This window comes from Phyllostomus hastatus, unplaced genomic scaffold (genome assembly GCF_019186645.2).
Source record: "Phyllostomus hastatus isolate PE091 unplaced genomic scaffold, TTU_PhHast_1.1 phas_contig_148, whole genome shotgun sequence".
Taxonomy (NCBI): Eukaryota; Metazoa; Chordata; class Mammalia; order Chiroptera; family Phyllostomidae; genus Phyllostomus; species Phyllostomus hastatus.
Genome location: NW_025333607.1, coordinates 20419976 through 20437292, shown reverse-complemented (window position 1 = coordinate 20437292; position 17317 = coordinate 20419976).

Below are 17317 nucleotides of genomic sequence, written 5' to 3'. Positions count from 1 at the left end.
GAAACCCCTTGCTGCTATAGCCCTTATCATAGGCAGCTTCCTTTCTGGCCGGAAAACCAGTTCATTCCACTCGTGCACTTCCATGTTTAGTATCTTACTGCTAAGGGGTAAAAGACGATAGAAGTATCTATCAGTTGAGAGCTTAATCTGGCAATGGAACTGTTATGTCAAATCAAAATTAATGATTAGGTTTCTACAGAAATATTTTTTTGATTTGCTTGCTGATGGTCATAGGTTTCGCATCCTCTACAGGGACCCTGCTGTTCAACATTTTGAGCCAGCTAAATGTTCTAAAGCACACAGCAGTAATATTTGCTGTTGAGTGAGTTATCGGGTGCATCCCCAGGGTAACGAGGAGAGGGCATCACGGCGACAATAAATGCCTACAGACCGTGGTTCTGTTTCGGCAGACCCTTGGGGGGCGCCCTGCAAGTCTGCCTCGACTTCCTCGTTCGTGGCTTCCCCCTCTGCTTGTGAGTGCTGTCCCCGGCGCTGGGCGAGTGTGCAACCCGCTCCAGCTCACTGGGTTACCTCCCACGTGGACTTCTCCGTCTTACTCGCTCAGGGAGCTTTCGTCCTCACCTTTGATACAGTTTCTTGAAGACTGGGGTCCTAGCGTGAATAGGTAAATTCCGCATAAAAACTTTACAGCTGTTAGAATCAAAGTCGCGTTGGCCATTTTATGTTTTCTGGGGAACGTGGTGAGATTAAAATACTGGGTTTTTTTCCCTATGGAAAGGATGCTATTTTCGTAAAAGAAACTGCAAAATTATGTTACAAATAAAAGAAAATGCAGGATACATGAGAGGTTTTAACTTTTGGCAAGGATTTTTCTTCCTAAAATATAGCTGCTGGGTATTTCATTAAAAAATAGTAAGCCCTGTCTGGCGTAGCTCAGTGGATTGAGCGTGGGCTGCGAACCCAAGTGTTGCAGGTTCGATTCCCAGTCAGGGCACATGCCTGGGTTGCAGGCCACGACCCCCAGCAACCGCACATTGATGTTTCTCTTTCTCCCTCCCTTCCCTCTCTAAAACTAAATGAATAAATAAAATCTTTTAAAAATATATTTTTAAAAATATTTATTAAAAAAATAAAAATAAATAAATAGTATTAACAGCAAAGTCTTCTTATCTGGGAAAACCAGTAGGTATGTGGGTGCCCAGAGGAGATTAACGACAGAGATTTAAAGACTGTACTTTCAGGGATCGTTTCCACAGTTTGTTAAACAACAGAGATTTATACAGCTGAGATTTATTCAGGGGGCCCCAGGCCGGACCCTAGGTGTCAGCAGGCCGGGCCCCTTCCCAGGGCCGTGGGGGATGCTGTCACTGGCCTCTCCTAACCCCCAGGGGCTTGCTGTCCTTCGCTGCCACCCCTGGGTGACAGATGAGCCCCCTGCTGCCTTCCTCAGGCGGCATTCCCCTTGCGTCTGTGTCTGGGTCCAAACGCCCCCTTTTCGTGAGGACCCCAGTCATGCTGGGTCGGGACACGCACTAATGGCCTCATTTTGACTGGATGGTCCCCGGGAAGACCGTGTCTCCAGTAAGGTCATCTTGTCAGGCCCGGGGGTCAGGGCGCCAGCGTACCTTCCCTGGGCAGACGCAATTCGACCCACAACAGCACTTCGATTTCAAAATAGCATCCAAAAATAGGCGGGGTGAGCACTAGAGATTTACTTAGTAAGCCTTCCCTTGCTTTTGCGTACTTAGGTGATTTCCAAGAATATAACAGTCCACTTCTGTGTGTCTCCATTCAGTTCCTACTTGTTTCAGGGAAGAGAAATACACTGATGCAAAATTAATACAGCACAGTGTTCAGTTCTGTGTGGGCTTGTTTCCAGGAAACAATGACCCACTGACTTCCTCTTCCGTTCAAATGACAGACTCGTTCGAGGGCTCCGGGAAAACAGGCCTTCACTTAAGAATTCCAAGGGCTCTGCCCCCGAGGGGTCGGGGGCCTCTGGACCCTACTCCTGCACATTGAGAAGCTGCTGTCCGAGCGTGGGGGAAACCCCAAAGCTTGAGCTTGCTCATAATTGCACTTCAACAACAACAACAATAACAACAATTCTCATTTATTAATGCTTTGAACACTCTATACACGGGCCCACAGACCCTGGATTTCCTCACTGTGATCTCTGTCACTGCGATCATTACTGTAGTAATAATCCGGTTCAGATATTACTGTAGTAATGACACTGTAGTAATGAAAGTCTGCGGCCCTGGAGTCAGCAGCGTTTCTGTGACTTGCTGTGTGACAGCCTCCGGTCCAGAGAGCCCAAGGTCATGACAGTGGCCGCCACCAAGACGCAGGTTTTGTGATGCTGAGGACAGAGCAGAGGCTCTGGGGGCCGCACGTGCACCAGCACAGAAACCCCCGGGGCCTCAGCTCCGAGTTGACCCCGCTGTACATGGGGCGGGGGGCGGGGGGGTCAGAACTGAGAGCCCCAATCTCACTCTGTCTCCTGCAACATCAACTGTAAGTGGGAGTCTGTACAGAAAGGTAACCTCGCCCAGGATAACAACTACTCTCATTCTGTTGTTCTAAATACTCTCACTGTTACGCCATGACCGTCAGTGTGGATAAGAGAACAAGGTGTCACCGGTTTGCCTGCAGAAGTAACACATATGCATAAAGAGACCGAGACACCTATTTCCACCACAGATAAAATGCCCTTCAAGGCTAACACACGCTCAGAAAACAAACAAGGCCTGCACAGGATGCAGTGTGCGTGAGCCTCAGAACAAGCAGCGGAAGACCGCAGCACCCAGGAATACAACAGCATTCCAGAAACTAGGTGAGGTCTGGAGCATCCGAACCAGACCGGCAAGCCCTGGACCTAGGGGACATTGTTAGGGAACACACGTGCCCTCGCTGGAGAACACACGTTCTCCTGAAGGTCACAGTGCGTGACACTTCCACCGGCACAGACACTGTGCTTGGCCATGAGACAGAGCTCCATAACTTGGAAAGAACTGAGAACACGCAATGTTTTCTGACCACGTGGAAACTAAATTAGAACGTGACGATAAGATAACTAGGGAAATCCAAGTGTCTGGAAATAAGACAACACATTTTTAAACAGTCCAGGAGCCAAAGATGAGAACAAAAGAGATAGTATAAAGCATTCCGAAGTGAATGGCAAAAAAAAAAAAAAAATGGTGCTAATCAACATTCATGAGACACTTTCAGGCAAGGCAGTTCACAGAGGGTCAGAGAGACACTCCCTTCGGTGCTTCTGAAGCCAGGGACCCAAGCATCCACCCTTCCCAGCTGGCGAGAGGAGAGCGGTGGGAGGGGGCACCAAGATACAGAAATCAATGCAGCTAAAAAGCAGGCCCATGCCAGAGGCAGTTAACAGAGACAGGAGCAGAATCCTTGAAAAGATCAAAATTTACACCTCCCTAAAATAGCCTGACCAAAAAGTACAAGGAAAAAAACACAAATCAATATAACATAAATAAAGAGCAGGTTTACCTCCGCACAGAGAATGAGCACGGTATCATTATGAAGGTAGTTTTGACCTCAGAACTATTTTCGAGAGAATCAAGGCTGTTAGAATAGTCAGCTATCAATACAATTGGGCTTTTCATTGTAGATACACCGTATGTCTCTTCTGTCTGAATGCTCCAACGATTTCCTGCCTTTCATGTACTGGGGTGGGCTTCTTCTGTTTAAAATGTGGAGGCTGGGCTATTCTGGGATATTATCATTGCTGTTTTCTATTTTCATCAGTCACTTCTTCCCCCAAATAGCGTTCTTCCCTATTTCCTCTATCATTTCCTTTTGAAAACCTAATCATGCCCTCATCAGACCCTCCTCGATGTCTTCTAATTTATGTTCTGCATTTTCGATCTTATTTTCTCTGTGTAGCAATTTTTGTGTAATATGTTCATATCTACCTTTCGCTCTCTGGCTATGAATATCGTACTGTTTAAACTAGACACTAAAATTCTAATTTCAATGATTAAATTTTTATTTCTAGATATTCTATTTTTCAGATCTTGTCAATTTTAGTCGTTATTTTTACTCACATTTTCAAAAGGTTCTTACTCTTGTATACCTTTAAATCTTTTAGTTTATGACTTTCTATGTATAGTTTTTAAAGATCTGGGACCACAGTTGTTTTTTCTTTAAATGTTGCTGATCATTAGTCATCATAGCTCATGTTGTTATGTATTTAGTAATTTGGTACTTGTTCGTGCTCCATTAAGTTTCATCTCTGGAGCTTCTTTAAGTCCTAGTTTCAAAAAGGACCTCTGCAAAGAGTATCTGTGTCTTCCTCTCCGCTGGCATGCAGACTAGTACCCTGGTGGTGTTTTGGGTTTGTTTGTTTGTTTTTTCAGTTTACCACTTTTTCTTCTATTGGATTTATTGGGGTGACACTGGGTAATGAAACTATGTAGGTTTCCGGTGCACACTTCTGTAACACACCGTCTGTGTATTGTACTGTGTGTTCGCCACCCCAGTCTGATCTCCCTCCATCAGAATTGTCCCCCTTTTACCCTCGCTTACCTCCCCTCACCCCCTTTCCCTCTGGTAATCTTCATACTGTTGCCTTTGTCTGTGACTCTGGTTTATTTTTAGGGGTCGAGGTTGCTGAATCCCTCCAGCTTTTTCAAGCGCCCCCTCCCCCACGGCTGTCAGTCTCCTCTCCATGGGTCTGCTTCTGTTCTGTTGAGTTTGTTCATTCGATTCCCCGTGTGAGTGCAGTCACAGTGCTCGTCTGTCTTTCTCACACCAGCTCATTTCCCTGAGCGTGGCCGTCTGGTCTTCCTTCCTGGCGGTAAGACCATCCCGGCAGGGGAGCCCAGATGACTAGGCCACTGATCAGGCAGCCGTGGGGGGAATTACAGACTGTGCCCACCCAGAGCTGGGAAGGGGAGGCAGCCCCGCGCAGGAGAACCGGCTGACAGAGGGCGTCTTGTCTTCGGGGGACTGCGAATTGTCAGTGGCAGGAGAGAGGGTCTGACTTTTACTGCGTCTCCCTCCCTTGTATGCCGAGTCTCTATTCCAGCTCTTTAGGGCACTAACAGTGAATCTCGGGGTCTCTCAAACCCAGGAAGTCCCAGTGTGAGGAAGGAACCTTCTCAACCACCTTGCCCTCTCCTTTTCTGCATTGAACCAGGACTCATAATGGTGTGATTATTTCCCTTTCTGCGGGGGACAAAGCACTGCTACCTGACGCCAGATACTCTTCAGGTGTTTCTGCCCATCTCACTGCAGCTCCTGCCTTTGGGCAGAATTGCGCCTCGTCCACAGAAAAGTGCTTCATGGGAGCCCGTGCTGGTTTAGTAACTGTGTGTGTCTGCAGTAAAACGCCACCTAGCACGCATGGCTGCTCCAACTGCAGCGGCAGGCTCCAGCTGCAACAAGGCGGAAGCCCAGGCCAGGCGGTGGAGAGTACATGGCAGGTGCTTGCAGGCCCGAGAAACCAAAACAGCAACGGTCTCGTTTGAACGGGGCTGCACAGGAGACTCACCGGAGGGTTTTAAAGAAAAGAAACAAAGGCCATGCCTCCGCCCCACCCCCGACCAGTTAACCCGGGCCCTGTTCGTGGGTTCTGCTGGAACACCCCCCAGGGGCTCCCGGCACAACAGCTCCAGCTGCCAGGGAGGTGTTTCTCTAACTCCGTGTGGCTCGGAAAGGAGGGGGGCGGGGGCCGGGGGCCGGCGCTCAGTCCTCGGCTCCAGGCGGCGGACCCTCAGGCTGCGCCAGCGAGCGCCTCCCGCTCTTCCCGGACACGCGCGGTCCTCGCACGCCAGACCACGCAGGCAGCTCTGACCACCTTATTACCCGTCTTCAGCAGGAAAAGACCAGTTTGTGGTGATGACATCGTACACTTTGTTCTCCCGTCTGACTTTTGAACTAATAAGAGTAAATGTTCTTCCATTCATTTTAGCGGACAACGATTTCCACCACAACTCCTTGTCGCTGCTGAAGTTCCTCATGAGAGGGTACATGTTACAAACTGAAAGTTCCGATGACAACCAAAGGTTGATCTAAATTTTTAGGGGGCTTTGAGTACCACCACATAACTACTCCATGCTCTAAAGTCAGTTTGCGTGCCTACGGACGCACACAGAGGCCTTGTAATGAGTCATCCTGCTAGACTCCCATTTACTAAAATGTCCCATCTCCCCTCCCCCTGAAATTTATAAGGATTACCTATTCTTGAGTTTGGTAATTGTGCATCCCATCATGGCGGAGGGCGATAGAGGCAGGAAAAAGTAAAGTGAGGTAGCAGCAAAACGTAGTTTAGAAACGATCATTTTGTTTGAAAATTCACTGTTCAGTCCAATGGAAGGAGTAAGCAAATGTGTAACCAAAAATTCAAATTAATTTGGCTCTGCGATACTCCACTTGAAAGTCACGGATTTCTTCTTAGAAAAGTGCTAGAACTATTAAGGAATTAAAAGTGACCTTCTCAATGAATACGCATCTAACTGCTTGAGGCAATATTATTATAAGCAGAAGACGCTAACTGGCCTTTTAATACCATTAACTTCAAATATCTGCACCTTATTTGTCTATTATTTCATTGCCTAAAATTAGCTGTAATTCATATACTTGCCAAGTATATGATAAAACTTAATGCTGAGTCTTAGACTGTTGATATTTTCAAGTAATGAGAAGCTAGGAAACTCACACAATTTTTTACATTGTGAAGTTTGGCTACATTATTGAACCTGTTTCATAGAAGGGCTGTGCGCAGAGACTCTTTAGAAAAATCTGGCCCCGGCTGGTGTCTCTCAGTGGACTGAGCGCCTGCCTGCGAACCAAAGGGTAGAGGTTCGATTCCCAGTCAGGGCACATGCCTGGGTTGTGGGTCAGGTCCCCCAGTAGGGGGCGCGAGAGAGGTAACCACACATTGATGCTTCCCTCCTTCTCTTTCTCCCTCCCTTCCCCTCTCTCTAAAAATAAACAAAATCTTTTTTAAAAGAGAAGAAAAATCTGTCTTTCTCCATAAGCGATCCTTACAATCCCAGGGTGACTGTGTATAAGAAAGGCTCTTCTACACCCGGTTAGCGGCTTTGACCTTGCCGTAGATCATGGACCAGAGATGCCCGCGTTATCTGCTGACTTGCATGTTCCCCTCAGAGACATACAAAACTCGTTGTGACTAAATAGCAGCTGAAATGGTTTTCACATAAATAGCTAGGAGTTTGCTTTGCAAGAGTAAAGGTGGTAACCAGCCTCATATTTTCGGTGGAAGATGACATCAAAATCCATGTTTGAAATTTGCTAGCCAGAAAAATTTAAGAAACACAGTTTTTTAAAAGCTGGTTGAAAAAAAAAGCAAATAAAACACTTCAGCAAATTCTTGCTGGGAAAACATTTATCAATGAAGTTGATAGGCAAATATTTTTCTGTTTTCTCTAGTGATATTTGTGGTTTGAGCTGCCTTGCTTGACTAATTCCCAAAATAGGTCAGCTGCAGTTTATTTCAGTTTAGTGTACATTGCATATTTTCAACTGCTTTGTTGTTTTTTGGATAAATTCTAAGAGAAATAAGACATATTAATTGGTGCACATAAAACTGACTTAGGAATGCTTTTTGCTGCCCAATCTATCATTATATAATGGTGTATATTTTACTAGGGTGCACAAATATATTACTGTTTCTTCTAGCTTTTTTGAGATATAATTCACACATAGCATTGTGTAAGTTTAAGATGTACAGTGTGATGATTTAATACATGTGTATATATTGTAAAATAATTACCCCAAAAAAGGTCAATTAGCACATTCATTACATCATATAATTTTTTAAAAATTTTAGCTGGTCATGCTCTCATGATAGTTTTAATTTGCTTTTCCCCTCATACACTTATTGGCTTATTGACCACTGACATATCTTTTCTGTGGCTTATTGACCACTGAAATATCTTCTCCGTGAAGTCTTTTCAGGTTATTTTTAATTAGGTCCTTTGTCTTTTTCTTACTGACTTGTGATTTGTCTTACAGTATATACAACACACCCATGTGTAGATGCACTATGTGTATTCAGTTCTCATAAATGCTGGTATAATCTGTAGCACTACTATATACGATTGCATCGCCTGGACTCTGAGCATAATGCAGCGAGGAATGTCAATGCCATCCCGGCCTCACGGGGCATCGCATGAGGGCCATTCAACAAACAAATCGACATTGAATTGCAACATGTACTTTTTCAAACATGCCTAGGCTGCTCTTAGCACGGTTACCAGCTAATGCACCCTCACGACGGCAGCCGGGGCCCTGCGTGGGTCGGAGGCAAACCCAGCGCAGCACCCCGCAGCAACCGCAGCGGTTGCTGTTGGATGCGGCGAGAGGCAGCCGCACCCAGCCAGGGCCCTGCTGTGGGTGATGGAAGGTGCGGCAGCAGGGACGCACGTATGACGTAAGCACGCAGGAGGGGAAGCTGGCGCATTGGGTTAGAAATCTTATTCGAGGAAGGGATGACACCTTAAAAGGATTTCTGATATTGTAAAGACAAATTCTGAATATTGAATTTTTATTCCTAGCCTACTTCTCGGCTTTGCTGACTTACTGTATCTGTTTTTGGGAAATCTCGCTGTACATAAACTTTAGGTAGTTAGTACTGTATTTATGGTGTGTTAACAAAAAACATTAGGCGCAGGGCCCAGACAACCATGCTCTGGCTGAAGTTCACGGACCCTGTGATGGGGTACCCACCACCAGACGGCTAAGTGTGCCAAGCAGACCGTGTTCAAGTAATGCCAAGTGATCTAAATAAGTGAGAATGATATAGGCTCTTCACTTCAGGGCTTTAGCATGACTTCACAGCATGTTCGTGTCGGGGGCACTGATGACGGCTGAATTAGGACAGCATCCGTACATATTTAAGAGACTTTGTTGAATCCCGCCAACCCCCAGAGAAATGTTGCATGCACATGCAAGACAAACTGGACCCTGAATTAATCAGCTGGGCAACGCACAACCGTTGACTTTCCCACACAAGGATCGACCATCAAAAGCAGCCTCAGTCTTGCTTTCCTGACGTCTAATACGATGAGCGGAACTTTGCTGACTCTGAAGGTGAATTACCTGCTGCTGGAGAATGGCATCCTCGGAGTCTTAAGGGCGCGGTGCTCTTTTCCTTCACCTGGAAATCCCTTAATGAGGCCACGCCCACTGAGAGTCACTTCCAAAGAGGGCTCTCGGCCCTGCTCAGTGTTGTTTTGCATCTGGAAGCAATAATTTCGTTATGTGAGATTCCAAGTCATAGGAACCATCTCATCACGCAATAGAATTAAAGTGAAAGTGGAATTAGTGTTACATGAAGAGAGTCTTCTCATTGAAAAGGAATAGAACTTCCTCAATTCAGCGGTTTGAGAACATCAAATAGTCTTCTAATTCCTCGAAGAACAAGGTATTTTTATTCTAAGCCTGTGAAATAATAAGCAGGGGGGCATAAATAAAATACATTTTCTCCTTGTTAAATGTCGGTTCATCGGTTTAAACCGGTGAAGTGTAACAAGCTTGTAACGTGATGATGACCGCCTTGAACACTCGTGTTCTCTGCATGTAGTCACGTGCCGCATAAGGGCGTTGCTGCCCACCGCTGATGGCGTATACGGGGGTCGCCCCATCAGATTACAGGGCAGCTGAATTTCCCATAAGAAATGGGAGGAGGCATTTTTCTTCGCTGATGGGGACAGTACTTCCCGTCATTGCAGTGGATCCCCTCCCGCACACAGCACAGTGCTGGGTGCCTAGACACCGTGCCTCCCAGCCAGCCGGCCGGCCGGCCAGGGACCTGCTGCGGCCCAGAGGGGCCTGTCCCACCAGCACCGCCTACGCCGGAGGTGCGGGGCCCTCCCAGACTGCGTCCGCCAGTCTCCAGAGGGTGCTGCTGTAAATAGTTACAAGGTGATAACTGTTCTCTTCACTCTAGTGGACGTGAAAGTGGGCTGTGACTCGAGTTGCCCTTTTATACAAGGAGACGAGGAAGAAAGGAAAGGCAGAAGCAAGGACGCCATGCGGTCAGTCGTTGGATGTCCAGTTCACGCCGTTTTGGCTCAGCGCTAAATCCCTGTGTAACTTAGAGTCATTTAGTAGTAGCCTGTGAACCTGTGTTAAAGCGTGTTTCTCGGCGGTGGTTGTGCAAATACAGTAAAACATCAGGGTGCTGTGGTGCTTCTCAAACATAGTTCCTGTTAGGCTCCAAACGTCTCTGGCCCAGCAAAAACATGCCAGGACATGCTGTGACACTGAAAATTCCACCCTCGTTTTGTGTGGACACAGACCGCTTTCCTAGGACGTAAGGTTACGGCGTTGCCTTCCGCCCCCAGAGAAACGGGGTGGCTGACAGGTCAGCGCTCTGTGATCTTACGTGGGCCGGAGGGCCGGTCCAATCCGGCCGGGCAAGTTTAAAACTGATGACTTTCTGAGCATCACTGCGCTCACATTAAGGGTTCAGTTAAAAAAAAATGCTGTGTCCAAAGTGCCGGCCAGTTTACGAATGTTTTCGAGGAAAGGCAGAGCTCCAAGGGCAGCCTTGTGCTGTTTCTCTCTGCAGTTAAGCCCGAGGAAGTTTTTCTCGATGATCAACCTAACCTAGGATTAAACCTTACACCTGTTAATTTTCAAAATTTAAAACTGTTTTCACATATTTATACCCAAATTGTTTGACATTTAAGTGTTGGATTCAATCTTCTTCTGCAGAGCAAGTTTTTAGGGTGGCTAGAGGTTTAGAAATAATTGTTTTATGGATATTTCACATGTGCATTTTAGATTCTCCTGACATCAGTAGATCTTTCTGTGTGTTATCATAGCTTTTTACCTTTTCTAAAGGGATCCCCCAGCCTTGGGGTTCATTTTCTTTTCCATCACGTTTTTTACCTCGAGACCATCGTCGGCTTTGTCAAGGATGACAGACCGGCTACGGCAGCACCGACCAGCAGCCCAGCCCAGCCCATCTCTGTTCCTGAAGTTATTCTTTGTACGTTATTTTACTTGTTAATCTCTTCTGATGGCTGTTACAAAATTTAGATACCGCTGCTTGTAACAAATTACTCCCTTCAGGAGTCATTCGGTCTCTCGTAAACCGTCAGGATCGTTTATTAAGGCGCTGTCACAACACGGACGTGAAATGCTCTGTGATTTTACATGACTTAATGTGACCTGACTTTGCCGCAGCCTGTCTGTAACTTTGAGGGTTGCTCTTCTAGTGCGTCTCGCAGCACTCGATGGCCATGCATAAAACATCTGACGATTATGCCATTTGAACTCGAGCTTCAAAGATGGCAATTTAAATAATTAGAAAATTGGTGAAATATTTTTCTTGGCATATCATTTAAATTTTTTTTTCCTCCAAACTGCTAACACACGCACCCTTCTGCAACGTGCTGTAATTGACACCACCAACACATACCAGGTCTCTCTCCTGATTCCAGTAAAGCAAGGATTCCGTGAGTCACTGCAGAACGATCTTATGTGCAGAGTCCATGCAGAGCAACCTTTAGTCTGATGGGATGAGGCAGGGGAATTCTGTGTACTGTCTACTGGATCTGATGCACAATAACTCAGGAGAAAGCTCGGCCCACGTGCCACCCTGCACAAGAGTGACAGCCCATTGCGGAAGTTTAGTTATCACAATAGTTGATTTTCTTTGAGTCCCAGTGTATGAAGGTATTTGTTTCAACCAGCATTAGCCATGAATGTCCAAATCTTAATGTCATGACACTAAGTGTGTTTACGAATGAAAATCAAGTAGCATGCTGCCCTGGCCAGTGCGGCTCAGTTGACAAGACCAAAAGGTCGCCAGTTTGATTCCTGGTCGGGGCACGTACCTAGACTGTGAGTTCGATCCCCAGTAGGGATGTGAACAGGAGACAACTGATGTTTCTCTCTCGCACTAACGTTTCTCTCTCTCTCTCTCTCTCTCTCTCTCTCTCACCTTTCTTTCTCTCTGCCCCCCCAAAACATCAGTGAACATGCCCTCGAATGAGAATACAATAAACCTTAGAAAAAAGAAAGTGAAGTAACATGTCTTTGTTTTCCAAGGGAAGCCAAAGCATTATCTTACACTCTAAGTTAACAAGTTCAACGCTTCTAGGAACCCAGGCCCTCATGCAACAAGGGTTAAGTGGAAAAACTCAAACACCACTCATTTTTAGAACAGTAAGCACTGATTTAAGGCCCACCCCTGCTGGAGATCGGTTGAGGGCAAAGCCACTACCATGTGTGCGGTACAGGGAGAATGTTGACCGGTCCTGGACGTGAGCAACGTCAGCCTGCAGGGGCGCTGCGCCTCAGAGAGCCGCCCAGGAGCACGAAACCGGGTTAAAATCAGAAAGAAAACTGCCTCTGAACATAATTTCACGGGAATTACAGCTCTCAGCACTGCGATAGAAGATATTTCTGAAGAAAATGGGGACTTTGGGGGGACACATTAGAATCCCCTGTTTTTTTCTCTGCTGCCCTTTACGTTGGCACCTTCGGAAAGAGAGGGAACTCGGAGTTGCGAGCTCTGGCACCTCCGTCCCACGACCCGTGCGGTGCAGGGCCAGGTGGTCGCCACTGCTAGACGCGGGACGCCAGCGTCTGAGCATTGCCCGACCTGCGAGTGCAAACGCCCGTCACCGTTCTTCCTCTCTAGGTCACGGTGCGGTGGGCACCCATCCTTTTCTCGGGGGGTCTTTTCCCCAGTGTGTTCACTGAACTGACGGTTACGTGCATCAGATCGTAAAACCGTCGCTTTCGGTGCACTTTCGCCACTGGGCAGCCGGTGTTCTCCGAGAAAGGGCCGTCGCGCTCGGACCTAGATGCTGCAACCCCACCCCCACCCCCCACCCCCCCACCCCCCCACCCCCACCCCAGTGAATCTCACAGTCGTGCCTGCAGGCCCTTGCCGCTCCCTGGGCCGAGTGGTGGAGGTGGGGGCCCAGGTGAGACACTGAGTGAGGGCTGGTGTCCTCACTGCTTCCAGTCCCTGCTCAGTGCTATCATCAAGACTGTTGAGACAGGCATCCCGCCACAGGATGGGGAGTCAGCTAAGTGTAAGACCCATGTCAGGAAAACCATTTCTGCACTGAGGTGGGCAGACCCCTTAGATGCCCCCAAGATCTCACCCACCCCTCTTTGAGCTCCAGGACGGTGAGTGCGACGGGATAGTATTCCTGTGACTTGGTAACATCGTTCTGTGCCACAGCTGACTTTGCAAAGTTACCTGGGTGAGCCCACTCCCATTCGCAGGAACTGCTGCTGGAAAGCTGAGGGTCCGCCCCTGCTGGTTCCAGGAGGAGAAGTCATGGAGATGGACGAGTCAGAGGGTTGCCCTACGGGGAGGCTTTCCATTGCTGAGCGCAGGGGGCCACGTGGCAGGACTCTGGGAGCCGCAGGAAGAGGCTGAGGCCAGCCTGTGGTCCCCAGCTGGGCCGCCAACAGGGCCTGGGGCCCCCCAGCCCCAGAACAGACTCCCCCCAGCAGCCCAGGGGAGGTGAGAGCACAGATCCCCTGGGCCCAGCCTCCTGAGACCTCCAACCGAGCACGCCGTTTAACTGGGGGCGCGGTGCCACCCGAGAACACTGTGGCGATAAATGTGCATTGTTTGAAGCTGCTAAGTTTGTCCCACTGATAAAAATATATCGGACACAGGCACCCCCCGTGTTCTGTGTCCCGTCGTTAAGGCCCCCACGAGACCTCCTCTCACCCTTCCGGGTGGGACAGTCACAGTTAGAGCCGCAGGACCAGTTTTGGTAAGTTCCACAGTCAGAATGAGGAGAACGGACCCCACACCCTGTGCTCCAAGAAGAAGACTGAATTTAACTCAAACAAAAGTGTCAGATAGATCGGTGGGAAAGGAGGCCACCAACCTTCTCCGACTCGGCCCCTCACAATGACCTGCTGGGATTTGGGGGGTGCACTGAATCTATAGATGAAGGAGAACAGTCATCTAGACAATATGGAATCTTCCTACCCACACACTAGGAAAAAGGAAACATTCTAAGGAGATAAGATAGATGGCAAAGTCCATAGGAATTGACACTGGCTGAATTTGTTGAATGATTTGATAGTTTGAATGATCCTGGTTGAATGTGATGAATAATTTCAGGGAATTTTTTTGTGTAAAAAATTATGACACGGGATTCTTGCGCACCACAGATTAGCACCTGGAGCAGAGGTGGGTGATTCGGGAGAAGAAACAGGTGAGGCTGTGGGTCCCGAGGGCATTTCCAGCTGCGCTGCTTTGGGGGTGCCAGAGGACACCACTTGGAGACTTACAGGACAGAGCGGGGTACGCGAGGAGAAGTTTGGGGAGGGGCCTGTGCAGGGATGAAAAAATGTGTGTCGGCACACAACCAGTTTACTGGCCCATCTGAAGTTGGCAATGCACGCACGTGAGATGGCTTTATTTTTACCCAGTTACTGCCTTCATCCAGCCCCTCGGCTGCTGACCTTCAGGTAACACGTGGCCACCGTGTTCTGCTGCGGATGAATAGAACCCTTTCCCCGAGCACCAACATCAGCCAAGGTCGTTCCGAGCCAGGGATGGAGTGAAGCAAGAACGGGGCCCCCTCTTCTCACGGGGGAGCACGGGCCAACACAACACCCGCCCCCAAGGCTCACACGGTGCCTGCTTCTCCCCTACCCACTGCACCGTCCGTCCGGCTCAGAGCGTTCTCCCGGCCAGTTGAAACGTTAGTGCTCTGCCATCACGGAACATCCACGCTGGGCGACATCATCCAGTCCCGTGCAAAACCACGCAGAGGAGCGCGAGAAAAATTAAAAGGTTCGAAATCTGTGAGAGAAAAAGGGATCACTGATACAATAGGCATCTGGAGGAGAGAAAGACAGAAGGAAGGATAAAGGCGGACATTGAACTCACCCTGGGATTCTGGAGCAGACGGCATAAGCTGGGTGGAGAAACACACGGATTTGTAAAGCGAAGGGGCAACATTCGGGAGGACGATGCTGGATGCTCTGAAGTCTCTAAATGAGTCGGCCGAGAAGCCATGCCGTTTATGGGGGAGGAAGAGCCACGGGCACTGAGCGAGAAGCGTTTCTGGCCTGACCAGGGTTAGGAGAAGGTACGCGGCTGCGAGACCACCCAAGGGGGACAAAGGGACGGCAGGGGGGACCCGGGCGCCCCTGTAGTCAGGAATCAGGGTTTCCACTGGCGTCACTCCTCACAGGCGTGGGACTCCGCCCGGCGACCACGGAATGCGGCGACCTCGGAATGCGTTACGCAGAGAAACAAGGTTCCGTCGCCCCCCTTCGGCGAGGTGTGGCTTTTCTCGGTGTCAATTCACTCACAGCCGACCACAACCCCAAAATATCTAAGGAAAATTTCCAGATAGAAACAACTCATGTGTTCTAAATGGAGTGTTATCGGAGTAGCGTGATGACATCTCACGCCTTCTCGCTCCACCCCCCCCGGGGCCCCAACCGCCCCCTGCCCCAGGGCGTGCACGCGTGTGCTGTGTGTGCGGTCAGATCCACCGTCTGTCACCGCGGCTTGTGCTCAGGTCACCCTATTGGATTTAGTCTCAGCCCCAAAGCACGACAGGATGGTGCTGGCCAGGGAAAAGCCATAAAATGCTCCCTAGAAGTGAAAAGGTGAATGCGATACAGTAAGAAATCTTGAAAGAGAGCACATTCACATAACTTCTGTTGCAGTATATTGTTATAACTGCTATATTTTATTATTAATTATTGTTGCTCTCGTACTGTGCCTAAATTACAAATTAAACTGAACTGTGGCCGTTACAGGGATGGCCTCTACCTGCAGTTTCCGGCACCCAGTGGGGTCTCGGGACAGATGCCCTGCAGAGAGGGGTGGGTTGCTGGATTGAGAAAGGGCTTAGTCTTTTTTCTTTTTATTTATTTATGATTTTTAAATTTTTTATTGTTGTTCAAGTACAGTTGTCTCATTTTCTCCCCACTACTCCCCCCCACCCCAGCCTCCCCACCTCCCACCCTTGGGAAAGGGCTTACTCTGAAGAGCCGTTTGCACAGATTGAAGAGAACTGGGTTATGTATGGGCAGTAGCTAAGCAACACCGCACAGGAGTGAGAGGGAGCAGAGCAGAGAGGCAAGGCTCAGAGTGGTAGACTGGGAGGAGATAGGGAGTTAGGAAATGGTGTTAGAAACAGAACGATTGGGCAAAACAGCCTTGGATTTATGGAAGGGAAGGGCACTGTTTGATCTTGTGGGCATTGTTAAGAAATGTTATACAGTCTTGTGTGCCGTATGTGTGATTCTTTCCTAATACACCTATAAAACCTGAAGAATTTCTAACCATTCATCAAAACTTTCCCCGAAAGAACTGACTTTATACTTAATTGTTCTCCATATGGTTTCAACTACGCAGGAGCAATGATACAAAACATGCAAAGAAAATAGTATCTCTTTGCCAGATGGGTAGTGAGGAGTGTGGAAAAGTGGCATTGCCGGTGCTATGAAGTGTGGTCTTCCGGCGAGTCCATTCTTGTCGTTTCTGTCACCTGTGATCGGCCCGGAACCACCGGGCGACAAGAGCCCGACAGTGTGAGCACCTGAGCACGCTTCTGAGGCCGCCACGTGCCGCCTTCTCTGTGTCCAGTCCGTGTCGTGCACACGTGATAAACTCGTGTTCTGTTCAAGGCAATTATTACTGTCCTAATGGAACCTCAGAAAACAGTGCACTTACAGACTCTGCCATAAAAAAAAGCTATTAGAATATGTCTCAAATAACAAAACCGGATCTTAAGTCGATAGCATCACATTGAGAAAGTGTATTAATTCCCTGTCTTGAAAGACACTTTTATGGGAATTTCTAACAAAAAGCAAAATGACTGCACTTCGTCTGCATTGTGGGAGCTTCATAAATGACAGTGATTTTGTTTTTCAGTGAACTGGGGTCAAAGGGCAGCACGAAGACATTAAATGGAAGACAATGAGATAATCTGGTCTCTGGAACAACGTGAGGGTTTTCCCTTCTGGAGTGAAGAAGAAAGGCTGTTCCTCTCCAAAAGCACATTAACTGATTTGCATATTTTCTTTTCTAAATCAAGACACAATTAACTCACTTTTGCATAATGAGGATGCGTTTTGTTTGCAGTGATAGTGCCCCTGTGTTGGAAACTGGGACCAGGAATCTAATTCAGCATTTTATTATAAAGCAATAAATGAAAAAATGTGTGTGTGTATACATATATATGTATACGTGCATATGTGTATATATGTATACATGAAAATATACATGTATACACACACATATACACACACAATTTTAAAAACTCTGCAAAAGTGTTACAGTTTAGTAAAAAAAAAAAAAACTTTACTGCCTTACCCTAAATCTCCAGTTCAACTCACAAGACATTTG